This window comes from Amblyomma mixtum, chromosome 4 (assembly GCF_055824585.1).
Source record: "Amblyomma mixtum isolate Tamu chromosome 4, ASM5582458v1, whole genome shotgun sequence".
In the NCBI taxonomy this organism is placed as follows: domain Eukaryota; kingdom Metazoa; phylum Arthropoda; class Arachnida; order Ixodida; family Ixodidae; genus Amblyomma; species Amblyomma mixtum.
The window spans coordinates 128,606,767-128,633,883 of record NC_143015.1 but is presented as its reverse complement, the minus strand read 5'-3'; the positions used below and the strand labels follow the sequence as shown (position 1 = coordinate 128,633,883).

The following is a 27,117-nucleotide window of genomic DNA, read 5'->3' as shown; positions in this document are numbered from 1 at the left end:
CGTTCAAAGGGCAAGGCATCGCGCCGAACGGCTGGTGGCGTTCCGTGGACTCCCTGGCAGCGCTACAACACGCTGTCGCGTTCCACTGCTAAAGGCGAAGCTTAAGCGTCATTAATTAGCAGTTAATTAGTGTTCGCGCATTAATCCGTAATTAACTGTTAATTAGTGATTTGTCATATCACTTAGTAATTAGTACTCAATTATATGTGACGCCACCAGTGCCACAGAAGCAGCGAAAGTGGTTCGGAAAACGCTTTCGCCTCTACGCACTTTAGACAGTCAAAGTGCCCCCTGAATTTTTGTATCACCGCTTACGGGTTCTTACTTCTGATAAAATTGTGAGTGACACACGAAATACACTAACATCTACAATGGCGGGGTACAAACCAACATTCAGCTCATTCTGTACGAAAAGAATAATGCATATGTAATCAACACAACAGATATGCGCTACATATTAAATTGTATATGCGTTTAAATAGGAGCAAGATGATTTAAATATTTAAATATGAATATCACAAATAGCTATGCTCATTTTCTAATTTGTGAATAAATTTATGAAGCCATATGCTTTAAACGAATGCATGTCTTGTTGCCTAAAAGGGAATAGGGCCAGTGACTGCGTCTTTACACCCATCCAGGAAATTATAACGATGATAATGACTTGATCTTTAATGGTGTACGGGCAGTTTCCCAAAACAGTTCCATGGATAATATTTTTGGTCAATTCGAGGTTTATGGAGAGACCAATTTTGCAGGGCCAGCAGTATCTTATTGAAATTCAGGGTTTAGGAAGTTAATACACCTGAAACTGAGTTCAAAATAGCGTGTGCGCTGTATAGAAAAACTCGCAGTCACCTTTAGTTTGCACAAAAAAATTCTTGGGGAGAAGCGCAGATTGTGGGAAGCGTAATTTCTTATATTCTGTCATTATGTAAAGTATGAATCGCCTGGGGTCGTTTACTATCGCCTTTGTGCAAACGGACACAGCAGTGGCAGAGGCGTGCACGAAAACCGCTCTTAGCGAATCGTGGTTGCAGCGCATCTTGTGTACTTCGAAGGCAGTTCGAAGCCTGTTTGGGAGTACATGTACATGTACATGCAAATGTACATGTACAGTTGCTACGCTTTGCACTAGGAATGTACATACAAGTACATGTACGAAGGTACATGCCTGGTGCAAAGCGTAGCAACTTGATGCGGTTTTCAATGGGAAAAGGCTTTTAAACACGGCATCAGAGGTCCTGCGGTTATCGAACAGAGGAAATTGAAACCTCATTTAAAATATTTGTAACTGCTAGAAATTGCTATGTTTTCTAGATGGGACTGATTTCCGTTGCCAGCCGCAAGTATTCCGCGTTTTAAAAATTTCATATTAGAAATTGTAACGTCAAGAATAAAAGGACTTGATGTGTGGCTTCTCCAGAAAACATTTTTTTGCCACCTAAAAGGGCTCTTCACGTTGCTTGCTAGCGTAGGCCCTCTCCTTTAAACTTTGAATGCTCACGGAACATATATTGGGTGTGGCGCCTAAACAACGCTACCTTTGATGGGGAGTTCACCTAGAACCGAAATCCTGTTTAATAATTGAGCCTGTTACCTCTCGTTAATCATCATCATTCTAAATACATCTACTGCAGGATAAAATAATTCCTTATTGCAAGAAAAAAAAAAGACCCCTTCTGCCACTGAACTTCCAAAAGCCGCAAGATTTAATGGCGCCGGATAGGAGCTGTCCCGAATTCCCAGTAAAGATCGACCCTGCGGTCACAGCTAGCAGGTGCCAGTGATAAACAAGCAAACTAACGTAGGACATACGAACTGGCAGAAATTAAGGTTCCTGGAAAAGAGCTGTTATATTATGCTGGCCATGGTCAGTTATTCGCACGCCGTTGCGTCTCCTATCGCTCTGCTTCGCCTCCATACAAGCCACGGCGCGACTGCGGAGCATCTTCTCCCACGGGGTTGATCGGGACTGCGCAACTCGTCTGGCGGCGGCTACGTGCACACCCTCGCGAGAGGGCGCTTTGCTGGGTCGCTGTTCCGCAGAGCTCGTTACGGGCCACACCTGTGGTTTGAAACTAATTGCGTTTCAACCACCACAGGCAGGGAGAGCCAGGATGCAGAGGGGGGGGGGGGGGGGGGGGGCGACACGGGCGAGTGTTTCACGTTCCGCAGACACACTCACTCTCCCCTTCTTTTTCCCGTGCCCGTACACGCCAACAACAGACGTATACGCAGTTTGCTCAACCGGCCGCAAGCAACGACGATGACACGACAACGCACTCACTACTCTTTAGTCTACACTGCCCTTTCACTCTCCCTCGCTCGTTCCCTCTTTCGCCGTTGCAAAGGAGCGATTTTGCAGAGGCAGCGGCGGGACTAATGAGCCACCCCCCCCCCACTGCCTACGTCATGCACCCTCCGCCGCTGTGTCGGGAAGGCTTCTTCTACAAGACCTGCGGTTTTTGGTGGGCGAGGTGGAGAAGTCCGGTGGCTCGTTATCATCGCTCAAAGCCGAGGCGCAATGCTGGAAGAACCTACCCCGTTCTCTCCTGTCTACCCCTTCAACCACCCTCTCCATTCGTCCTCACTCACCGTACTCTCATTATTTTTTCACTCCTTGCGACTTACGCACGCACGCGCGACCGCACACACAGTGCAGTGGCGTTGGCAGATAGTCGTTTCCTTGCTGACTAGCCTTCGGCTCGAAAGAGGCACATATGCAAGACAACGGTTTCCTTGACGCACCTTGTCGTCTTACTGTGTGTGTGTGCTCGTTTGTTGTTTTTCCGGGGCGTGGACCAATGCGGGCCTCGATCTTCTACAGCCCGGGTGCTTGAAACTGAGCATTCTGCCGCCGAGGGCGACTGAAGTCAAATCTTCCTCCTGTTTCATTTGTATTCGAATCCCTGGCAGACGAAACTTCCTGTGCAAAAGGGATGTGGATTTGTCTCTTCCAAAAACATATTTTACTCGGCGTTTATTTTCCGAGACACTTCTCAAGCTGTATCGGGAGAAGCAATCGACACTTTGTGCGAAATTGACGGAGCTTCTATTGTCGCGGACGTACTATATCGTAACGGAAGGCTCCCTTAGTCTGTTGGCCATTAAGAAATGTTATCGAGGGGCGGGTGCTCTCTGGTGTACCCCATATGTTCAGGTGGGTGTAGTACCCCTTGGTTGGTCACTCTACTGGGTGCAGTAGTACGCACTATAATTGCACCAAGGGGAAGGGATGCAGTGCTCACTGATCATTCCAGCAGCGAAAGTCCACTTCAAAGCATAGGTTTTTCCCGTAGACATTGCGCTGGGCAGTTCGTCTGGTTGCCACAGGTGGCGTGACAGTCTGCGAACCTCTTTTTGATGGCCCTGCCAGGCAGCTCGATTTAATAGAAGTGCCCCGCAGGGAGTTTCACTAGTATCAGATAAATGTCGGCGGCGGGGTAGGGATTGGGGGATTAAACTATCGCTGTCTGTTTTTAGTTCGTTATGAAAAGGGTGACAATGATCGTAGTTTTATTAATGAGAACAATGCGCTCAAGGCCCAAAACAATGAAAATGGCTACAGGGGTTTATATATGTTGGATTAGATGCGCCGTCAGAACTCTAAAAGACCAACCATTATTCTTGTCGGAGACTCACTACGCAGGAATATGCTCCGCTAGTTCTCCCCTGGACTAACCTTTTGTCGTGAGAATAATGGAGCAGAGGCATTAATTTTATCTTACACATTTAAATAGCGATATCTTTTTGGCTGTTACTGTTGGCAAACTAGGAGTAACATAGACCCGGAACCTCGGCGAAACCTACGCCGAAACTGAAGCCGGGATTTTCCGACGTGTGCCATATTTTCCGTTGGTATCCCAAATGGGGATCTGAAGCAAAGCCAGTGCCAACAAAGCAGCTTCGTTTTTCAACGCGTCAGACCATTCCGCCATCAACGCAGTGTCTTGCACTGTGTGTTCTATTTCTGCAATGAAAGCGTCGTCGTCCCATCTTTGATCATTTCGTTCTGCGCCTTCAAATACTCGGCGGCAGTGGTGCTGACGCCGTGGCCAGGTAATGGAGCCGGAAGGGTCGGTCAAGAGATGAAAAAAAACTCGCCTGTGTCGCCAATTCTGTGTAGCCGCACACAAAGGTGAGAAGGCGGCCAAAGCGGCCGAACTAGCCAGTAAAGTAGAAGATAAGGCGAGAGCTAACGCGTGTCAGTGAACGAGGAACACTGAACGCGCTAGCAAGCATAACAACACACAAGAAAGCAGGAGCCACTGAATGCGGTTGCACGCAAAGCAGCGAAGGCGGCAAGGTCCGCCGAGTGCGCTTTCCAGTTGGAAGAGAAGCAGCTGAAGGCGGCACCACCTCAATCAGTGAAAGCAGCCAGGCAAACCAAGCGCGCTGCCCATCTTGAAGAACAGAAGCGGGCAAAGGCTTTGGCATGTTCAGCAGCCAGAGTATACCGTGCCTATACCCGAGTGCGCCTACCAGTGCAGGCGCTGTCCTAGCATGTGGTGTGCCTTTCCTGCAATCGATTTCATGCCTGCACCTGCTGTCGACGGCGGGTAGACCGCAAATTCTGTTGTTTTGTTTTATAGTTTAGAGTGGACAATTCCTCTGTTTCAGGTGCTGAACCAAGAATACATTATTTCACGCTGTTGATACGGTGCAGCAAAGTCCTGCTGGAGACGAACTAAGATCGGTTTGATATCTCTCTGGAAGAGGCGAGAATGCCTTGCTTGTCGCTGGCGCGGAGGAATCGACGCAATTTTGCCAGAACGGCCAAGGACGAAGCGACCACGCCTCGTGTAATTTCCTCGTCAGTTGGAAAGCAGGGCAGACTGGTCATGCGTTTTTATCTATTCATTACTTGGGGAATTTTTCAGAACTCTGGGCGAGAATAGTGCACTGAGCGAACGCGCGGAACTGCGAAATCCTGAACGTGTAGTGGGTGGACAACGCTTTACAACGCTCAGCGACGCGACGTCGTCTGGCGAGCGACCGCAGAAATGGCATGACCGCTTCATTCTCGGAGCTAATCGGCTCGTGCTCACTGCCCCCTCGCCCTCGTCTCCCCTGCAGTCCTTTCCACCTGCTGCGCTGTCGTTGTGGTGGTCATCTTCTCCGTCATAACCGTCATTTAAGTTCGTCCAAAATGCGGGCTCCGTGCGCTCTTCCAGGCCGGTGCATATAACGAACCTTGTCAGGGCAACTCGGTGTAGTGACCTAAATTAATTAGTGGAGACAGCTAGCTCTCTCTCTCTGCGCTCACTGCGACGGCGAACGACCAGGCCTTTCTCGCTAACGCGGACGCCATTAATATAGCGCGCTCCGGAGTTGTGGCGTGCGCATTAACGCGTACTAACTGTGCGGCTGCGGACCACAGATGCGTTCGCACTTTCGTGGAATGAAATCAGCGGTATAAAAAAAAATTTAAAGACTACCCCCTTTTCCTATGGGGTTGAAGATGAAGTGGTAGTGATAGCGATAGCTACACTGTGTACATATCCTCCCTTCCCTCTCCTTATTCCTCCCTGGCGTTAATGAAGTCTTAGTTAAAACCCTTCGGGACATATGGTTTGTGTTCGGGCCTTGTAGTAGAACATTTACAGCGCCACAAACACCAATAAGTGGTGAAAGGGAGGATGGTTTTCTCTTCACCTTAGTGAGATACGGAGCCTTAGTGTTGTCATAAGTGTCAGCTCTGCCATAACATCCCTCAAGCGAAAAGTATATAGCAGCTGTATCTTACCGGTACTCACCTATGGGTCAGAAACGTGGAGGCTAACTGAAAAGGTTCAGCTTAAGTTAAGGACAACGCAGCGAGCTATGTAAAGAAAAGTGATAAATGTAAAATGATAAGATAAGAGCTATGGAAAGAAAAATGATAAATGTAACGCTAAGAGACCGGAAGCGGGCAGAGTGGGTGAGGGAACAGACACGGGTTAATGACATCCAGGTCGAAATCAAGAGGAAGAAGTGGGCTTGAGCAGGGCATGTAATTTCGAAAGCAAGATAACCCCTCCTTCTTAAGGGTAACGGAGTGCATTCAAGAGAAGGCAAGCGCAGCAGGGGGAAGCAGAAAGTTAGGTGAGTAGGTGAGATTAAGAAGACTGTGGGAATACAGTGGCCGCAGCTGGCAATGGACAGGGTTAATTGGAGAGACATGGGAGAGGCCTTTGCCCTGCAGCGGTCTAGTCAGGCTGATGATGATGATGATGATTTAGTGTGCAACTGTATACGAGGCTGGAAATGAAATCATGCGTGCTGGGTTGTGCCTAGCCACCTGAAATCAAGATTAATTATTATTATGACCATCACCAACCCAGGGCTGTGCTGAGCGTTCCTAGAATTCCGGTAGAACTACCAGCGACGAACGCGTAGTCACTTCGTCGGCTTAATACAGCGCGTCCCAGCAAGTTTCGACGACATGCTTTGACTACGCTGACCAAGAGCGACGTGTTCGTGGTTCGTACCGAAGAGTGATTGCACTCGTCGCCTATCTTGTTTCGTCTCATTATGCAAATGAGTGCAGGTCTAGAGACTTGGCAGCAAGAACAACAAAGCAGGAAAGAAAGAGAGAAAAACAAAACGGAACGAGCAAGCAGCACTGGGGGACGCTTATATAGCGGCTCAAGAGCAAGGCACTCATTTCACGAAGCTTTGAAAAACTGCCCGGCGAACTCTCCGGGTCTTAATGAGCCAATTAGTGGGCGCGATTTCGACGCGGCGCGCAGGACGGCCGAACAGAAAAAGTGAACAGAAAATTCGGAGCGAAAAGGCACAGGTTTGGATGGTGGGCGGAAGATGGATAGTAGAGAGTCCCGTGAGGTGCAGTCCGGTGGCGCGTCGCTATTTATGGAGACGTAATAATGCAGTGCGCTGTCCGTGGTCGCTTCTTCTACGCTTTTATGTACCACTATAGCTTGCATATACGTGGTCGGCCATGAATTCGGTCTTCCAGTGTGTTTGTGTGTGTTTAGGTGGGTGGTCGATTTATGGCTCCATCTTCATTTGAAAGAAGGCGCCACGTGAAATTCTTGGCCCTACAAAAGAGCCTCTCGTGCTCACTTTGCTCGCATGCCCTACCTGAATTTTAAGGCGAAAGCCTTTAATGCCTCATACTGTCGTTAGCAGACGCGTCGGCAGGAGTGTCGACAGACGCGTCGGCAGATTCGTCCGCCTTTCGGCGTCACTGCTTAAAAGGCTCACGGTTCCATCATGAATAAAGGCGCATCTAGTGAATTCATGCCCTTCATAAATAAAATAAAAGGAGTAAAGTCAAGAAAAGGAAAATAAAAAATAAAAATACGAAAATAAACAAAACTAAGATGTGGAAATAAACATAAAAAACAATAAAATTAAGAAAAGGAGCAAAAATAAATAGTAGTAGTAGTAGTAGTAAAAGACTTTTAATCAACCATAATTTACAGGCCGAGCATTTCGACCGCCTGGGCGACCAGAAGCCGCTGTTCTTCTTCCCCTTCAGCGCCAAGCCAGTCGAGCCAGGTGGTGATGGATAGAGAGGGTGGGGGGAAGGAACCCGACTGCTGAGCAGCCGGGCAATAGAATAGGCAATGGGCCAGGTCCGCATAGATACAGGGGCAGTTGGGACAGGAAGGGTCCGATCGATAGCGATAGAGGAAGAGGCGGGACGGGGTGATAACTGCATTCATCTGAATGTGCCGAAGAAGGCGAGACTCCGGCACCGTGAGTGATGGATGAGGGGGAGGGTAAAGGCGTTTGTCGAGGCGGAGCTCAAGGTAGACCTCTTTTATGGTGCGGCGAAGGGTGAGTCTCCCACCGTCCTCCGAGGGCTTGGGCCAGGGGATCAACGGTGCCCGGAAAAGTGTGTCGCGGGCGAGCTGATGGGCCAGCTCATTGCCGTCAATCCCTGAATGCCCAGGGACCCAGCGGAGGAAAACGATGGAAGGCTGCAGTGCGGAGACCGCTCGTTCGACCTCCTGTTGGAGAGAAGGGGTCAGGGTGCGTTTCTGTATGTGGTGTATAGCGGCTTGTGAGTCCGAATAGACTGTGTACTCTTGGAGAGAGGGAAGGAGGGAAAATGACTGGAGGGCATGCGCAATGGCGAGGACCTCGAGGGACAATGCGTCTGGAGGGTGTAGATACGGCCCGCTGGTGTGGGTTTCAGGAGCAGGGAGGTGTGGATGGTACAGGGCGTAGCCGCAGGAACCTCGAGGAGCCACGAAGGAGGCATCCGTGTAAGCTACACCCTGGGTATCAAAGAGAGGGGAATGGTGCTGTGCGGCCGCATGACGACGTCCGGCGTGCAGGACGGGGGACATGTTGGTCGGGAGGGGAAGGATACGAAGATTGGGGGCGGGGGTGGGAATAGGAGAGGTAAACGGGGAGATTGGAATGGGCGAGATACCCGCTTGAGTCAATAACCACTGACCCTGACGGGTAAGGGAAAGCCGGGCAAGCTGCGAGTCACGATGGAGACTGAGAAGAGAACGAAGAGGATGGAAGAGGCCTGTGGCAAAGAGCTTAGTGGTAGAGGTAGTGATAGGAAGGTTGAGAGCTGCCTTGTAGAGGCCCACAAGAGCAGTCTCGAGAGCGTTAAGTTGAGTCTGAGTGAAGGAAGCGTAGGGTGCAAAGTACAAGACCTTGTTGAGGGCCAGCGCGTGGGCAACTCGGCACGCGTGAGCCTCGTGGAGACCTGAGCGTCGAGTGACCACGCGCCGCAGGAGGTGAGTTACAGAGTGGCAGGTGGTGACAGCGCGGTGAAGGGATTGCACATTCTTAGCCGCATGCAAAGGGAAGCCAAGAACTTTGCACTGTGTGACGACAGGAATGGGAGAGCCAGAAAGGTGGAGAGAGACGAAGTGGTTGTGTGAGCGCTGGTAGGAGGAATGGCTGAGAAGGAGAAGCTCGGATTTCTCAGGAGCAGGAGAGAGGCCAGCGGTGGTGAGAAAGGAGTCGATGAGATCTAGGCCACGTTGCAGGGTGTCCTGTACGTGACCGGGAGATCCAGATGAACACCAGAGAGTGATGTCATCGACGTAAAATATATGATGCAGGTCGGGAATTTCAGCTAGCTGGGAGGCGAGAGGGGCCATAGCAAGATTGAAAAGGGTAGGAGAGAGAACCGCACCTTGAGGAGTGCCTCGGGTGAGGTTGTGGGGGTCGGACAGATAGGTGTCGACTCGAAAGCGAGCGACACGTTTAGAGAGGAATGAGCGGATATAACAGTACATGCGGGAGCCACAGTCTAGGGAGGCGAGTTGGGAAAGGATGTGGTCGTGGCAAACACCGTCGAAGGCTTTGCGAACATCGACGGTCACAAGGGCGTGAATTTGAGTGGGGGTAGGTGACAGAAACGTGTGCTGGAGAACCAGAAACATGTCCTGTGCACAGACGTGGCGTCGGAAGCCGATGAGAGAATGAGGGAAGAACTCCCTCGTCTCGAGAAAATTAGAGAGGCGAGTCAGGGCCATTCGCTCAAGGGTCTTACCAACACATGATGTCAGGGAGATTGGGCGGAGGTTAGAGAGAGAGGGAGGCTTGCCCGGCTTTGGAATCATAGAAATGAGGGAGGAGGTCCAGGAGCTGGGCAGGCAGCCGCTGTCCCATGCATCATTGTAGGTTTTAAGGAGGAATTCTTTGGCGCAGTCAGGAAGGTTGCGAAGTGTGGTGTATGTAATGGCATCCTCACCGGGAGCCGAGCGTGTAGCATTAGCAGCCAGAGCCGATTCGAGCTCCCGGAGAGTGAAGGATTGGTCCAGATCGGGGTTAGGTCCACCGCAGTACACCGGGTAGGAGGGTGCCAGAGGGGGCGGGAGATAGAGAGAGGCGAGCTGATCAAAAACATCGGAGGGAGTTCCTTGAGTGAGGGCTTTAGCTAGAGTGGGAGCAAGGGCAGGCTTAGTGCCAAGGAGGGATTTGAAGAGAGACCATGTGGATCGCGAGTGCAATGCAGAGTCAAGACGGTCACAAAGAGCACTCCAACGAGAGTGCTCGAGGGAGGCGCAGTGGGCGACGATCTCGGCCCGCAAAGCAGTGATCCGGGAGGAAAGTTGGGCATTGTGTGGTTGGGAGCGAAAGGAGCGTTGAAGACGTTTACGGCGACGCCATAAACGGAGAAGGTGAGGATCTGGGTCTTGGATTGGGTAACGAGAGCGAACGCGACGGCTACTGGACGTGAGCGCTGCAGAGATGCGCGACGTCCAGTCGTCGTAGGATTGAAAGGAGTCGGAGGCGAGATTAGTGCGAAAAGCATGCCAGTCAGTGTGAATAATCGGATGACAGCGAGGGATGTGGGAGAGAGAGGTGGTGATATGGATGAGAAAGTGGTCACTTAGAAGAGTTTCGGCTGTCACCTGCCAGTGAAAGGAAAGTGAACCCCGAGAGAAAGTGAGGTCGGGTGTCGTAGGGCGTTGTGAGGCAGTGCCCGCTCGAGTAGGAGAGCCAGGAGTATTAAGAAGGGTGAGGTGGCGTTCCTGGGCCAGACAATGGAGGAGGCGGCCGGGTTTGAGGGTTTGTGGGTAGCCCCAGAGTGTGTGAGGGGCATTAAAGTCACCACCAAAGAGGAGATGGGAGGTAGAAGAAAGAGAGTGAAGGAATTTGCCCAGAGCAGAGAATAAAGAGGAAGTGACAGGGGGGTTGTAAAAAGACAAAAGGACGAGTGAGATGCGGGAAGAAGGGTGGTAATAAACCACACCAACTAAATATTTAAGGAGGGTGGAGGGGATGTCAATTTGCTCTACGAGCACGTCACTGCGTACATAAATAGACGCAAGTGGTGTGGCCGTAGTGGCATGGTAGGCGCGGTAGCCTGGGACATTGCGGGCCGTCCGGGTCTCCTGGAGAAGGAGAAAATGAGGTAGGGAGGGGCGGGTGAGTAGATACTGGTGGAGGGGGGTCTTATTGTGACAAAGATTTCGGCAGTTCCACTGCACAATCTCGAGGTCCTCGCCAAACGCCATTATGATAGAGGAGAGGAACGCGATGGTACGCGTTCCTTCTTTTTTGCCGGGGGCAGTGACTCATGGACGGATTGAAGCATAGATGCAAAGGATTCCAATTGCTTTGATTGTGCTTGGAGGGTGGTAAGGATCTGGAGAACCGAAGTTTCCAGCTGAACCAAGCGAGTGTGATGTGCCTGTGTGGTGGTTTCTACAAGGTCAGCCAAAGGGGCGACCTGGGCGCTGGAGGAAGGAGTGGTGAACGTGGCAAGGTGCTCATTTAGCTTGCTAAGCTGGGAGGTAAGAGAGGAGGTGGTTGTCTGGAGGGTTTGAGTCAAGGCATGTATCTGTTGTTGTAGATCGTGGGAAATGCGCTGCTGCTCTCGCTGCTGGCGTTCCAGCATTGCGAGCCGGAGGTCGAAGGAGCGGTTCTCGTCAGTCAAGGATGGAGAGGGTGGTGTAGTGGAAGAGAGGGACGCTGGCACCGAGGATCCTTTAACTGTGGCGGCATAGGAGCCTGGTGGTGACGTGATCGGAGATGATGGAGATTCATGATTAGAGGAGGAGGAGGAGGAGGAGGGGGGAGGGTTGGTGGGTTGAGTGGCCCGGCGCAAAGCTAGGCGTCGGAGGTATGCAGCTTTAGCACACTCGCGTTGCTTAGCAAGGATGAAGGGGCAAGTGGGGTCGAGGGAGGGGTGGGTGTTCACCTGGCAATGAACGCACCAGGGCTGGGCACACACATGAGCGGAAGGGTCAGCGGGTAGAGGAGCAGCACAGCGACGGCACTTGGCCGGAACGCTGTGCTGGGGGCACTGGTGGGCGCGATGGCCTAGAGTGAGACAACGGGTGCAGGTGGGAGGCTTAGGTTTATGAGGACGGCACCGGAAGGCAACGCGTTTGAAATAAACAAAGTGGGGGATGACGGTGCCAGCGAACGTTATGAGCACTGATTGAGTGGATCCCATCATGCGAGCAGCGAGAATATCTGTTTTGAAAGATTCCAGGTCATGCATGAGGTCATCAGGAGTGAAGTGGCCCCCGACAAAATAAAAAACAAAAACAAAATATAAAAAACAAAATATGAAAAACAAAAAAAGTAAATATAAAAAACAAAATATGAAAAACAAAAAAAGTAAATTCAAACAAACAGTGGCCAGGAAACGCTTTCGCTTTGCAGCACTTTAGAGAGCCAAAGTGCCCCTTGAATTTTTTATTCTAGCGCTTCAGTCATCCGTTCCAGGAAAACGCGGATCTGGTGATGGCTTATTTAGTTAGCGGCGCAGTACGGAAACGCATGGGGACGTTAATCGTGAGAGATTTGTGTACAGAGAGGCTTTCGGTTAAGTTCCTTTTTTTTATATTCTGCACGTATTAACGCGATCCAGACCTTTCCAAGCTGCAGCAGGAGCATGAATACAGTCAAACAAACATAATATAAATCAAATGTACAGCAGATGATAGTTTGCCCCAGACAGTAGTCTTGCTACAGTATTGGCCTTCTTTTCAGGCAAAGCTTTTGTCGTGAAATTAAAATAAGCAGCTTGCACACGCATTAGCGCCTAACTAAGCTTGCTTCTCAATTCCCAGCACAGGACCGCAGCGGTTACCTAGTGGTTTGAACACCCGCTTCCCACGTCAGAGGTGGGGGGTTCGATCACCGGTGTCTTCGTGTACTCACCAGATTTCGAATGGGTAAAAGTTGTCCCCTGGCCTTAAAGGTGCACTGAAGAGGAATCTGAACTTGTCTTTTTGCCGCGGGAACTCGATCGACACGTTCCGAGCTTTCTTAGAAACCTCGATTTATTGCCCTGTGTGGCAGATTTCACTAATTAAATCGAATTAACGTCCGGCTGCCGCCTTTTTTTTTTTTTAATTCTGCCGCGTACGGTAGGCGGAGTCGACGAACGCGTGGAGCGCCTTTCACCCAGTCCCGTGGCGGCTTGCCGCTCTGCCATCGGCGGAGTAATACGTAGTAGTCCGTAGTAGCAAATAGTCCGCGCGTATTTTTTTTCTTCGGGCTTATTTTGCGGCTATATTATCTGCGAATGAAACTATTCATTCATGGAAACCTAAAAAAAAAAAAATAAAGCGAAAGCAAAGCCTTCACGGAGCTGGCTGAAAGGCACTTCACGCGTTGGTCGACTCCGCCCACCGTACGCGGCAGAATTAAAAAAAAAAGGCGGGAGCCGGACGGTAATTCGATTTAATTAGTGAAATCGGCCACACAGGGCAATAAATCGATGTTCCTAATAAAGCTAGGAACGTGAAGATCGAGTTTACACGGCAAAAAGACAAGTTCAGAATCCTCTTCAGTGCACCTTTAAGCTCGGCTTTTTCTGGGACGAAATTACTGAGAGGGGTTTCTGACCTTACCTTGTGTAGACTGAAACACGTTACACAAGGCTTTCTTTGGACAAGCTACTCTTATGACAGCGAAAATGAAATCATCATCAGTTGACGATTTCCGCGGCTGTTCAGGTGTAGGTGGGGCAAAGCTGGTGACGTGTAAACTGATTAGATTTCCCGCCATGCAATTGTGACAATGGAGAATTTGTTGGGCTGCAGAAGTCAGCAGACTGCAATAAAAGTACGTTAGCTGCTAACGAGCCAGCAGGGAAGTGCTCACGCTGGATGACTTGGAACTGGAATCAGACTGGTGCGCCAAGTTCTCACCTAGTTTTAAGTTGCTACGAAGTTGGGCCAAGTTTCAAATAAATGGCATAAGGATTGAAGGAAGCCAGCGCCATTGTATTACAGATTATACTAAATAGCGACAGCGCAATGTTTTTAAAGTTTTTATTGATTACCGACAGCGAAACATTTCTCGCGAAACCCTGTCTAAGAACCCGGCTGTGTGCATGAAGGCTGTGTGTGTTGTATGTGCATACAGACGTGGTCGCACTTGTGTATTTGGTCTTAGGCACACCTATGTTCGAATCATGATATCATGGCATAGGCACCCCTCCATCTTAATTCTCTCCCTATTTCTGTTACTTCCCCTCTTGGTCTCTAGCTAGGAGGCCAGGAGTATGTTACTCCAGTGGACGTCTCCAGCATTCCTTCCTTTTAAAGTTTCCTTCTTTCAATCAGCGTAAAAGGTTCTAGTTCTCTACCACCAACCGAGATTTCTGCCTCAGACACTGTACAACTCCAGCCTTATGGTCGGTCAGAGCTTGTAAGTTTGTTTTTCATCAAAAAAAAAAAAAACGACTCCAAGTTCTGCAAACAGCCCAGAGCAAATACGTCGCCACTTCTTCGCGGTTCGCCGCAAGTGCATGCGCTGTCTCCCTATTGCGACAACCGCAGGCAGCTGCGAGCGGACAATGCGCCTTACAAGCCGTCCTTTTAAAGCCCTGGCGGGAACCATTTACACGTCGTCCGGCCGCCAAAGTACCCCGTCTGTCTGCCACTTACTCCCTGCCCCCAAAGCAGCCACTGTTTACATCGGGGCCGAGCTGCAAGAGAAGCCTCGCAATTACAAACGGAGCGATCCACGAGAACGTGCCTGGGCGATTCCCTTGAGGTCGGTGAGGGCGGCGCCGAGCTGGTCGTCGGGATGCGGCCCCCGCTGCTGCAGGCTCACGGAGTCCCGATGTCCATGGGCGGAGGACCGGCGTTCCGGTTCGCTGCCCGCGCTGTCGCTCCTAGAAGACGTCTTGGACTTGGACGCTTCTTCGGTCTCTTTGCTCGATGCTTTCCCGCCGCCGAGGGCCCGTTGTTTGGGCGCTGGCTTTTCTTTGGCCTTGTTGTTGCCTTTGTTCTCGTTAGCCGCGTCCTTGTCCTGGCTTCGCTGCTGCTTCTTCTTCTTTTTCCAGCGGCAACGCCAGGGACAGAACGAGAACAGGGGTCGTCTTATCTGGAACGGAACGAGAAGAGGTAGCCCAAAGAGCATATTTTAAATATCCGAGTGGGTACTCGCAAACATTCGCCCGAGCGCAGCCATACGGTTACAAGTGGAAGCTTGGCAGTGGATGTAAAATTCAACCTGCTCTGGCGATCGAACTTGGGGCTGCCGTCTATCCGGGGATGTCGCTTTGCCAATGACTGCATACTTGCGCTGCAAGTCTACCTATTTTTGGGGTGGTTGGTGAATTCGTACATTGTACAAGACCACTGGCTCGGAGGCGCACCCCCCTTTTCACTGGTCTCCTTCGTCTCGACATCCTGTGGGCTGCAGGGCCCACGTAAATGGGGCTGCGGTCTAAATTTCGCTCACATGGGGTCCCTTAACGCCCATCGAAGTCTCAGTAGACCGATGTTTTTTGCATTTGGCTCTGACGAAATGAAATGTGGGCGCCACGACAGGGACCAAACCCACCAGCTGCTTCTGAACAGCCGATCGCCATAGCAGCTTCGCCAATGAGACAAGCACACCTGATTTCGGGCACTGTCTTTCGGTTGATGGCAAATACAGGGATCACGCGCCTTTTTTTTCCCTGCAAAATGCCTTCTCTGGCCTAAGACGCCTGTCTTCACTGCCAAACCATCGTGGAGCCCTCCTTCTTCGCTAAACATGGGTTTTCGCTACAACGGAACAAGCGACAAAGGTGCGCTTTTGTACCGTTCGTTGGACATGAGTTCCTAGCAGCGCGTCTCGCTTCCTTATCTACAGGAGGAAAAGAAACGGAACACAGACCCTCGTGAAATTCTGGCACGGCTCACTCATCTACAAAAAAACTTCTCGTTGAGCGATTTTGTTTTATGCCGTGCCTGGCGCCTATCTATCGCTACTTTTTCTGGGAATAATAAACTAATTGATAGCCTGCGCTGTGTTGTCTCAAGTATTTCGCTTTGTCTTGTATTTTTTTTTCGCGCTGGTACAATATAAATCCACACCAACTCCCCCAGTTTTCTCTTCTCCTCGAGATGCCATGAGGGGAAATTCGATAACAATATAAGCGGCAGCAGACAGCCTTAAGCTCTGCGTGGTTATCATTCGAGGATGGTCGATTCCTTTAAGTGAGTCAGAATTGTGCACTGTAGGCCGCTTCACTGTTTCTTGCTTAGACGATGGAACATGAACTTGAAAGGAGGAGCGAATTCGTTCTCAACCTTGTCTGCCCCGGTGGTGGAGATACGTGGGGTGCCAGCTGATGCGAAGGTAAAGTTCCTAAGGTGGAACGATAGCAACATCAGGAAGAAGAACACGAGTAATACAACTGGTGTGCAAGAACCAGAAGGACAGCTATAACAACCGCATCAGATACAACAAGAGCAACAACGTTAATGCGATCAAGAACAACTGGAATAGAAATTACAGGAGCAACAACAAGAAAAGCTGGGACAGGAACATGGACAATAGGAACAGAGTAAAAACAAGAGCAATAAGAAAAAAATAGGACAGTCCTGCTGTTTATGCCAGCTTCACTGCTTGGTTTTGTCGTCCGTCTCTTTCGCGGCCGTTCCGTTTTACCCGAAAATATATTACGATCTGGAAACAAACACAGTCTTAAAATGTGGATAACGAAGACGGAAAGCCAACGACGGCGAACTGCCTCTTCACGCGCTATTCATTGATAGGTTAAAAAAATAAGCAGGAGGAAAGCATGAGATATACGTAAGAAGTTTCTGCCTTCCATATCGCTTTCTTCTATCATATTTCATCTTTATTTCTCCCACCGAAACTTGAGCCATGCATACACGTTGAAACATAAATGTCGAGGGCGAACGTCGCCGATGCCTGCGGGCGTTTCGATAATGTCTCGGCGGGGTGAGCTGCCCACTCATCTCTCATGCTGCTATAAGTGTAGCGAATGACGCGTGGGTCGTTTATGGCGCACATATTTCTTCGTCAGCCCGACAGGTGCCGCGGTGAATGGCGCCGCGTATATGGAGCGTTCACGCCGGAGGGAACCTGTCGAAGTGCGCCGCCTGGAGGAGTCAAGAGGAAAGAAGGAGAATAAAATAAGGACGGTGCACGTATGCTTTAGAAGAGTTAGATGCGGCCGATGCATTCTGGGCCGTTTTTTGTCTGCGGACTTCTTACTTAAAGCTCAGCGCCAGTGCTCAAGTCGACAGTCGCATGCAGTCGCTCCGCTCTGCTTGCCTACCCCATAATTCCCTCTTCTGTCATGTACAGTCTTTGTCAAAAGTAATCAGTCTCCATGGTTTGCTTCTCTTTCGTATAACAGAGCCCGCACGGCTTCCCTAAAGGTCAAATAGTTCTTTGAAGGTGAGAACAGGGGTTCTTCTTACCATACAGAGATCAGAGTTTGAGGGCTGGCATAATAGCTTTGATAAACGACTGAGAAGAAAAACGTGCAGCCTGGTTACTTTTGACAAAGACTGTACAGTGTTTGTAAAGTATATGCTGTCCAAATAGTTTACCTCTTGGCCATGCACTGTAACTCGGTTTGCATCGAGACAGTTCAAAAATTGGAGGGGAGACCTAATCTCCGCCTTAAGGGTATGACGCTATAGCTTTATCGGGCTAATCCCCATATATGCGGAATTGGTTTTTCTCTACCTCAGACTCATAGATCTCTGTGAGTCCTCATGCCCCTCCTGGCGCAGTGGTGCAGGGGTTAAGCGATGCGCCACGGCCCTGCGATGGCAGGTGCTGCCACCGGTGGGGCTTGTGCGACGCAGGTTGCCCTTCCTGAGCGACCAATAATTAATTTAACTTCCACCTGCCACTGTGGTCAATTTGCTGACAATCCAATGGGAAGGTTGTGACGACTCCACAAGGTCACGTGACCTAGGTGGCCCCTCCTGGTTGCGTCCCCGTGAATATTTCACTCGCAAAGCCGACGACGCCGACAACGACGACGACGACGCTGGACTTTATGCGGAACGGGCGTTTTACGCTCCCGCGTTAAAATTTTTTAGCGCGATGAGTGACTGCTGAAGTCATGTTCTACCGCCTTCGGAGCTCAGGCCTTCCACATGTTCTACTCCGGCATCACTACATAGCTCAGCTTCCTCAGCTTCAAATCACTGTGAAGGGCAAAAAATTGTCATGGATATGAGAAGGCGACCACGTTGCAAAGGCACTTCAAACGTCGTCTTTATTTTTGATCTGGGGCTTTTCGGATTGAGGTACCTGTCCGGCTTAAACGTTTTTTTCTATGTGTATAACATAGTCCTGCCTCCTTCAAAAGGATTTTAGTTTTTAGTAGCGCCTGTCCAATGTCATCTTACTGCCGTGTCCATGTCAAGTTGTTCTTTCCATAGCTCGCTGCGTTGTCCTTAACTTAAGCTGAACCCTCTTTGTTAGCCTCCACATTTCTGCTCCATAGGTGAGTACCAGTAAGACACAGCTGTTGTATACTTTCCTCTTGAAGGATATTGGCAAACTGCCATTCATGATCTGAGAGAACCTGCCATATGCGCTCCACCCCATTCTTACTCTTCTAGTTATTTCCCTCTCATGATCCGGATCTGCGGTCACTACCGAAGAAAAATGATAGGTGTAACGTTAAGAGATCGGAATAGGGCGGGGTGGGTGAGGGAACAAACGCGGGTTAATGATATCCTAGTTGAAATCAAGAGGAAGAAATGGGCTTGGGTAGGGTAAGTAATGCGAAGGCAAGATAACCGCTGGTCCTTAAGGGTAACAGAGTGGATTCCAAGAGAAGGCAAACGTAGCAGGGGACGGCAGAAAGTTAGGTGGGCGGATGAGATTAAGAAGTTTGCGGGGATACAGTGGCCGCAACTGGCACAGGACAGGGTTCATTGGAGAGCCATGGGAGAGGCATTTTCCCTGCAGTGGGTGTAGTCAGGTTGATGATGATGATGATGATGATGTCAAGTTGTTGCTCTTCCCAATGAATTCTTACCGACTTTTCAAACCGTTCACATCAATTCAACAGCGTACACCTTAGGCTGTAAATTTGCGACAAAGGCTGTACTCCAGCGAGACCAGGATCAACACCTAAGGCCACGCTGGCCGACTTTACCTGAGACAGGTGTCCCTCGGCACTGCCCAAGTCAGCGGAAAGCTTCTCCAGGGCTTGCTCGACATTGTCCAGCTGCTCGCCCTGCGACTCTAGCACGGTCACGGTGCGTAGCCCGATGCCCTGAGCCTCCTGGCATGCGCGCAGGAGGTTCCGAGTGGCCTCGATGGAAGGGTCGTCGTCCACTTGCTGCTTCCTCTGCTCCTGTTGTTGCTGGCCTTCTGGCTCGACATCGACGTCGTCCGGTTCAGCGAGTAGACGGCGAAGCTCCCTGAGAAAGCGTTGCTCGTCGGTTTCTGCGGCGTCTGGCCTGTTTGAAGCCATGCTCAGCAGGGGTTTTCCAGTCGTTCCAGCTATTAAACTCCGGTTCGGAATAGGAGCACGCTTCTATGTCCTGTTTCTTGGATGCGGATTGGATTGAGGCTTGCCTCCAGTGTCTGTTTTGATGGCGATGAGAATGGCCGTGGGCTGTAGAGTGGTCAGCACTGGCGCGTCCTATCCGCAATATGATATGAAAGAAGGAATCAAATATGCACACACTGCACACAAATGCAGTCATCGCCGCGCCACCTTTTACCAGATTCTAAGGCGGAGTTTTGCTGTGGATGATGGTATGTCCTGATGATGATGAGAATGGCCGTGGGCTGAAGAGTGGCGCGTCCTATCCGCAATATGATATGAATGAAGGAATCAAATATGCACACACTGCACACAAATGCAGTCATCGCCGCGCTACCTTTTGCCAGATTCTAAGGCGGAGTTTTGCTGTGGATGATGGTCTGTCCTGATGATGATGAGAATGGCCGTGGGCTGAAGAGTGGCGCGTCCTATCCGCAATATGATATGAAAGAAGGAATCAAATATGCACACACTGCACACAAATGCAGTCATCGCAGCGCCACCTTTTACTAGGTTCTAAGGCGGAGTTTTACTGTGGACGATGGTCTGTTGTGATAATGATGAAGGCAGGCAACTAGCGGACGCTATTGTTGCGACCTAGGCGCAAGTGTTATAAGGTACCATAAAAAAAAGAAAAAAAAAACGTGAGACACACCCACACGCACATTGCACAAACGCTGTCAGCGCTTCACCGCCATCGACAGAAATTTTGTGCGCGCACATCTGCAATTTAGACAGCAGACATGCGAGCCCCCTATAAGCTCTCATTTAAGTCAATAAATGCATCGCTTGGAGATGTATGACTGCTCGGGCGGTTTATGTAGTCTTCGCCAGTGGCGCGACAATCAACATCTGCTTCTCTTGGAGACTTCCTTTGACGTCTTTACGCTGGTGCCAATCGAAGCAGCGTATATAAAAAAAGATCTTCGTATTTGGGTATTGTAACATCTTATGCATCGGGACACGAATTTTTCATTAAACAAAATTTTCGCAAATCCCGAACAGTTCGCAAACTTGGCGGAATTTACGTTGCCTGCTCTATGTGCCCGCCAGTGTATAAAGAGAACAAGGCGTTACTTTTGGCTCTACCTGGGAGTTTCCATTACAGGATTGCTTCGAGACAGCCCATGAGGATTGTGGAATTTCTCGTTTTATTTTACGAAACAGAAGATGTTGAATTACCGTAGTGAGAAAACTGTAATGATTCCTTTATTCTCGGGAAACCGCGGCTTATTACTCATATGCTTCTTTTGCTAACCACTAGTTTGTTTGCGAGGCTTAGGGCTAGCATTTAGCGCTTTCTTTTTTATCAAGAATTTGCACCACGAAACTGGAACAGCTACTAGCAACTGCGGAACAGCTTTTTGCCGTTTCTCTCTTCGGTAAAGGTTCTTGTTCACAGAAAAGCCATCCACACTTCGTGGAAGTCGACGCCTGCGGTCAGCGACTTACGAAGAGCGCCTAACTTGCCTGACAGCGAAAAACAACGCAGACGCTTTATATATAAGACCTGTAAGCTCTGGCGCAAGGCGAAACATTCTCCGAAACTCTCCTTTCTTTATTGTTCGTTCCTCTTCAAGCTTATTTTAGCTTACTTTTTTTTGATAAACTCCAAAAAGTTGAACCCAACTCGGGCACTAAAACTGCAAGGCACCTTGAAAAGTTGAAGGCAAAAAGAAATAACCGCAGTTGCGGAAACTGCGAGGCAGAAAGAAAAAGTGAAGCTGAAGGAATCGTTAAACGTTGCGCTTCGATTCATCCGTACGAGGAAAATTAGAGCGAACGCAGAGAGGATAAAAAGAAAGACGGTGCTGAAACATCGCTCGCCACACTCAAAGCCCATCACTTTCATCGCCTTTTTCTCCGTGAGCCTTTATGATCGCTACTGCACGAATCGGGAAGCATTAATTTCGAGATCGATGCGGCTTGAGAGAGAGAAGAACAGCGCAGGAAGCAGCTCGAGACCTCTAACTGTGTTTGCTTAATTCGGTGCAGCGCTGCGCAAAGCCCCGGCTGTGGATCGTCCGGTCAGGCGAGAGACTAAACTAATGTTTCTATAGCCGATTCAACTGTATCACTGCGCGAATTGGAGAAACTATGTTTTTTAATTCTTTCCGACGAATGAGAAGCCCAGGGTTATATCGCCTAGTTTGAAATGTGCTTGGCGATGGTTATTTCTGGCTGCTTTTATATCCCCCCCCCCCCCCCCCCGCCTCTCTCTATCTTTTTTTGATTATGGGCGTTGAGAAGGCTGCTTAGGCTTAGCGATACGCCAACTTTGTGTGCTGGACTACTTTTCTGTGCGCATGAAAATAAGTGCGCTCTTTTCACAGAGTTCAGCAGGCCTGACACACTGCGGCGTTCTTCGTAAAAGTAACTCCAGATGGAGCCACGAACGAAATAAAAATAAAGTGGTTTGCGCTTGCTCTGCGATTACTTTCTGGGCGAAAGAATGACTATATACGGAACGAAAATGAAAAGAAAAATATGGAGAGGCTTAGCGGGTGATAAAAGATAAAACGCGGAACGGCCGAGCAACGGAGAGTGTTTGCTGAATCTATGGGGTGGAAGTCTTCGATGATGGCCCGATTTCTCAAGGCCTCTCCACGCGCGTGTTTATGTTCTCCGTTTCTTGGGTTATAACGCCGATTTAGGGGCCCACTTACATAAACGCCGAGAGATGGCAGGCTTGTGGAGAGGGGATGTAGGAGGGTAGGGAAAGGAGGGTTCGATAAAGATTAATCGCTTGTGATTTTGGTTCCTCCAACGGCTTCTTCATCAGGCCCGCGCGCTCTAGACGGCTGCGATAATTCTCAGGGATGCGGAGGGCGGCTTTAACGACGGGGCGAGCGCTTAAGAAACACTTAACGCGTCGCCGACACGATGGTTCGGCAAAAAACGAAGCTCTCGTCCCGTGCTAGGCTGATGGGATCCGTTCGAGGGATAAGTTTGCTCGGTGAAAGAATAAAGTTTCTTATTCGTGTATGTTCACTTTGCTCTGTCTGGAGCGAAAAACTACCGACTACAGACACGTTCGTTTCTACAACAGCCTCTTGTTCTCTTTTACCGCGATAGTTAAGGTTTATACCATGCCAGGCTGGTTATAGGTTTTAAATTAAGCAGGACGGCGCTGTGCTCGTCAAGCTTGTACGCTGTGCAGGGAAGAAGCGAATGGTTTCAGTTGCAACGCGTGGAATGGTGCGTTCGGGTTGTATAACGTATTGTTCTGTATCCTACCGGTACTCACCTATGGGGCAGAAACGTGGAGGCTAACAAAGAGGGTTCAGCTTAAGTTAAGAACAACGCAGCGAGCTATGGAAAGGAAAATGATAGGTGTAACGTTAAGAGATCGGAAGAGGGCGGAGTGGGTGAGGGAACAAACGCGGGTTAATGACATCTTAGTTGAAATCAAGAGGAAGAAATGGGCTTGGGCAGGGCATGTAATGCGAAGGCAAGATAACCGCTGGTCCTTAAGGGTAACGGAGTGGATTCCAAGAGAAAGCAAACGTAGCAGGGGACGGCAGAAAGTTAGGTGGGCGGATGAGATTAAGAAGTTTTCGGGGATACAGTGGCGGCAACTGACAAAGGACAGGGTTAATTGGAGAGACATGGGAGAGGCCTTTGCCCTTCAGTGGGTGTAGTCAGGCTGATGATGATGATTGACGTATTGTTCCGCGCCTCAGGTTTATGTGTCGAATGCAGCGTATGCTGAGTAAGGGATGAAGGAAAACGAACTGGAATAAGATGCGGACGAGTACAAAGGTAGACTCTATATACACCTGGAGAACAATAATAACAACAAAATAATACAGGCAACTCTCCTAGATGTCTGGAGAACTACAACAGCAATATGATACAGGAGTTTGTGCAAGCTATCAGTCGGAGTGGATTTCAGGAGCAGTTTCATGCAACGTATAAATGTCCAGAAAAGAGGACGGCTACATTACGACGGCTGCATTACGGAGGTTTAGATTCTTCCCGCTGTTCGATCGTAATGCCTTGTGATTTCCTCTGTCAGCTCTTGAAGTTTCCTACGATGGGTCCACATGCTACGCGCTGTGCTGGTCATCAACGAAACACATCTCCTGGGGCAACCATCGTCGTGATATATGTAGTGTAAACAGGCTTTGGTGGCCTTCTGTGTGGGCAACCTCAGAGCCTCTTTTTGTGTTCGTCTGCAGGAAATATTTTGGCAATGCAGACGACGCTCAACCGCAATCCACCGTTTGTCGTTGTGAAATAGCCTTCCGCTGGTACATCTGTTTCACCATCCCATCTTACCGCTCGCACCATAGACGTCTAGTACTTCAATAAACAGCACTATATAAAGGACACCCGCCAGTCATTAGATAAGAGATCAGTGTGTCGGTAAAGGCAAAACAAAAAGAGTTGCAGGCACACACGAGAAACCCATGGTGCGACTGCTGCAGAATTGCAAGCCGACCGAGTGGCCACAGAAACCACTTTAAGGTGTCGACGTTATCTCTGCCTTCCATTTCTTCTTCACTTTCTCCCAAGCTCAGCTGGATAACATAGATAACCTGTCCTCCTATGTGAGCTGACACGAGTGCAGTCTTCTTTCTATACATGACCGTGTACAGTCTACACTTTTAAAGATGTGAGTGCTGCTTATTATAACCTAAGTGATTTCTGCAGTGCCGCTGCGATGTGCGGAGCAAAACTGGAGGAAATGCGGAGTGCAGGCTCTAAAATTTGCATCAAAGTGTACCATACATTCTGACCTCCCGTGGGGCGAAGAAGAACAACGACTGCTATGCTACGCCTTCCCGCTGCCTTCCTCCAATCCTATAGCTGCCCCCTCCCCTGCGTCCACACTCCAAGTAGTGAAACATCAGGGTGACCTGCTCAGGTTCTGATGAGGGGGCACTTTGTCGTTTTTTTCATCAGTGCGCCTTTTTTATGGTACGTTCAGTTCAACGTCCGCAATTTGCACTTTTGCTGTGAGGAACGCTGTACCAGAAGGCTTCGGATTAATTTCTGCCATCGCACACCACACGGGTGGTGGAGAAAACATAATGAGACAGAAAGAGAGAATAGTTGCCGAATACATGTTGAGCCCTTAGTCCATAGATCTGCTGAGGGCCGGTGCCATGGTTCTCACATATAGGGGACGCTGGTAAAAGAGAGGCGAGCTTAGCAGCCTTTCTGTGTTTTTCACTTCCTTCGAAACGCGGCCGTCGGGGCAAAGAATTGCTTCTGCGGCCTTGAGCACAGTGAACCTTTGTAAGCCACTCTATTTTTTGTGCAACTCTTGAAAACCAGTAGGAATGATCTCTTCCGGTGAGATGAAACTACAGACGGCACGAAACTGGCCCCTCGGCGCTTCGAGAGTGGACCTTGAGTCCGTATAGTGGAAGGATCTGCATTTATCAATCTGTGGCCGAACTTTTCTTTTACTTTTGTTTATTCCCGTGATTTGCACCCTCTATATGTGTCTCCGGCTTAGGGCGGTTGAGTGATAATCTAAGTCCTTTATTCCCAGCCGCGTTCCCGGCAGCCATTTTTCCTTGCCGGTGCTGCTCTTTTGTTCTACAGAATAAAATGTGAGTTCTGTTGGTCCCCAGACGACCCCCTTGCTGCCCTTTCGTTGCTATAGCTCACTCGCAACTTGATTTAAAAGTTAGTGAATGAGTGAGTGAGCGAGTGAGTGAGCGTGTTAGTGAGCGAGTGAGTGAGTGAGTGAGTGAGAGTGAGTGAGTGAGTGAGTGAGTGAATGGGTGAGTGAGTGAATGAGTGAGTGAGTGACTGAATGAGCGATTGAGTGAATGAGTGAGGGAGTGACTGAATGAGCGATTGAGTGAGTGAGTGAGAGAGTGAGTGATTGAGTGAGTGAATGAGTCAGTGAGAGAGAGCGTGAGTGAGTGAGTGCCAGTGAGTGAGTGAGTGACCGAATAGTGAAACATTTTATTACATTACCCACGTCCTGGTTGTGAATAGCAGATGTGCTGTTGAGTTACACAGGTGCATGGAGGGGGGGGGGGTGCATAGTGGCACTTGTCGAGCATAGAACAGCACAGGCCACACAATGGAGTGAAGGCGCGGTTGTGGAGCGGCCAGTGTCTTCAAGGTGAAACGAAAATGAGAAATGGAGTTAGGGAGGAGGAAGTGTGGCGACTGTTGGGTGCCGGCGCTAGTGTGAATTTAAACTGCGCAGACTTATTTAAGCGCGAACCTAAAAACATGTTAGCAACCAACCTCCGCGGCGTCACCTTTGGCAGTGAGGGACGCCAGCTCATTTAACATGGTTGCCGCTATAAACGGGTAGAGTGAAGGGTATCTGAAAGAAATTTCACGCGGAAAAACGAAACAATATCTAAGTGACGAAACTTATGCAACAGTTGTCGCCGTAGCGCGGTTTGTGAAGCTGTCTCTCAGCTTTCGGTTTAAACCTGTGGCAGCATTAGTTATCGGTAACGCGCCTCATTAACGAGTTCAGCGGTTTGTGACAAGCAGAGCTCTGAGCCGTAGCGAATCTCGGAGCTCTTGTAATTAAAGGATTCCGGCGGCGAGCCAAGCGCGTTGTAATGCGTTACTGCCGAACGGCGTCCTCGCGTGTTGCATTTGAAAATAAGCAGCGTAATGCAAGTTACTGGAATGCAGCGAGAACAATAAAACGGAAATCACAGGCACTAACTGCGGGCTTCACGGAATGGACAGTGTAATACTCACAAATAAAAAAATGCTTAAACTGTCAGGAAATTGAAAGTTCTCCCAGCGCTCAATCTACTGCTGTCAGGGGCGGCTTCAGAGCACGCTGAATGCATTTCCCATGCGCAGGAACTCTTTGTAGTTGTCGTTATAAGCGGAACATTTTGCGAGTGAAGCATGCGTGAACGGGTCGGCGATTAAACTGGAGTAAATGTGAGAGCAAGCGAGGATTTACAAACGAGTTAGTTGTAAGTCTAGCGCTACAATGTCACTTAGAAGTGACGACTGCGGACGTACATCAGCGTGGATGGCAAATGGGCAGGCCGACGTGAGGCTCAAACGAGCTGCTTATTCAGCGAACTTTTTAAGGCAACACAGCAGCAGCGGCAGTACCAAATGCACACGGGGGTCGTGGGGATAAGAGTGCCCGACACTTTTTCCCGCGCTCATCTTAAAGGTTAAAGCGAGTTTTCAAAATAAAGAGCAACAATCTAAAACACGTAGAAACTGTCAGCCGCGATCGCGATCGTTTCGCAATGATCTGGTAGTTTATCAGGTTGCAAACAAACAGTGGCAACGGCGCGTTGCGGTAAAAAGATGAAAAAGAAATTTGCAAAACCTTTGGAGTAATAGCAAATTCATTACAAGATCGACAGAAGCAAATATTTGTGTTTTTTGGTATGTCATTCTATGTCTGCGGTGCCTATGTCAGTGAGAGGGTAACTTAAAATTTACCACTCTTTCCGCTTTATTTTCTCAAGGGCGGGAAAATAAGTGGCAGCCTGGTACCTTCCCGAACCACCCGAGAGAGCGCACTCTGTTCCAAGCTCACCTCGCTCGCACGATCACGGATGTCACATCCCTAGTTCCCAGTACTCCCAAACCACATCACCTTTACGATTGTGGGCAACCTGCATAACATCCCTATTCAGCGCTGCTCTTTTTGGTTCTCAGGGTTAGACCCTGGGTTAGACCTTGAGAAGGTCTCGCACACAGCTGCACTAGGTCTATATTTTCTATTTTTTTGTATTAATTTGTTAGAACTACAACGCCCATTACCGCAAAAAGTGTCCGCCGTTGCCGTGTGAAGTCTCGTCTTGCAGGAGGGAGTGAACAGAGGGAGACCCGCTTGTCCACTTTTAGGAGAGAGGAGACAGGGAAGGAGATCTAAGAGGAAAACTGGGTGGGAGGTGACGGGTGGCGAGAGGGTCACCGTTGTCCCCAATCAGCGT

General features: G+C 49.5%; 1 protein-coding gene and 1 pseudogene across 9 annotated transcripts in view; one reads left to right on the top strand and one right to left on the bottom strand.

Annotated features, from left to right (window-relative positions):
* LOC149348194 (BAI1-associated protein 3-like) overlaps nt 1-27,117 on the top strand; it is a 397,925-nt gene that overhangs the window by 147,478 nt on the left and 223,330 nt on the right. The gene's annotated exons all lie outside the window — the stretch shown is intronic.
* LOC149348195 (uncharacterized) lies at nt 14,362-19,240 on the bottom strand (annotated as a pseudogene).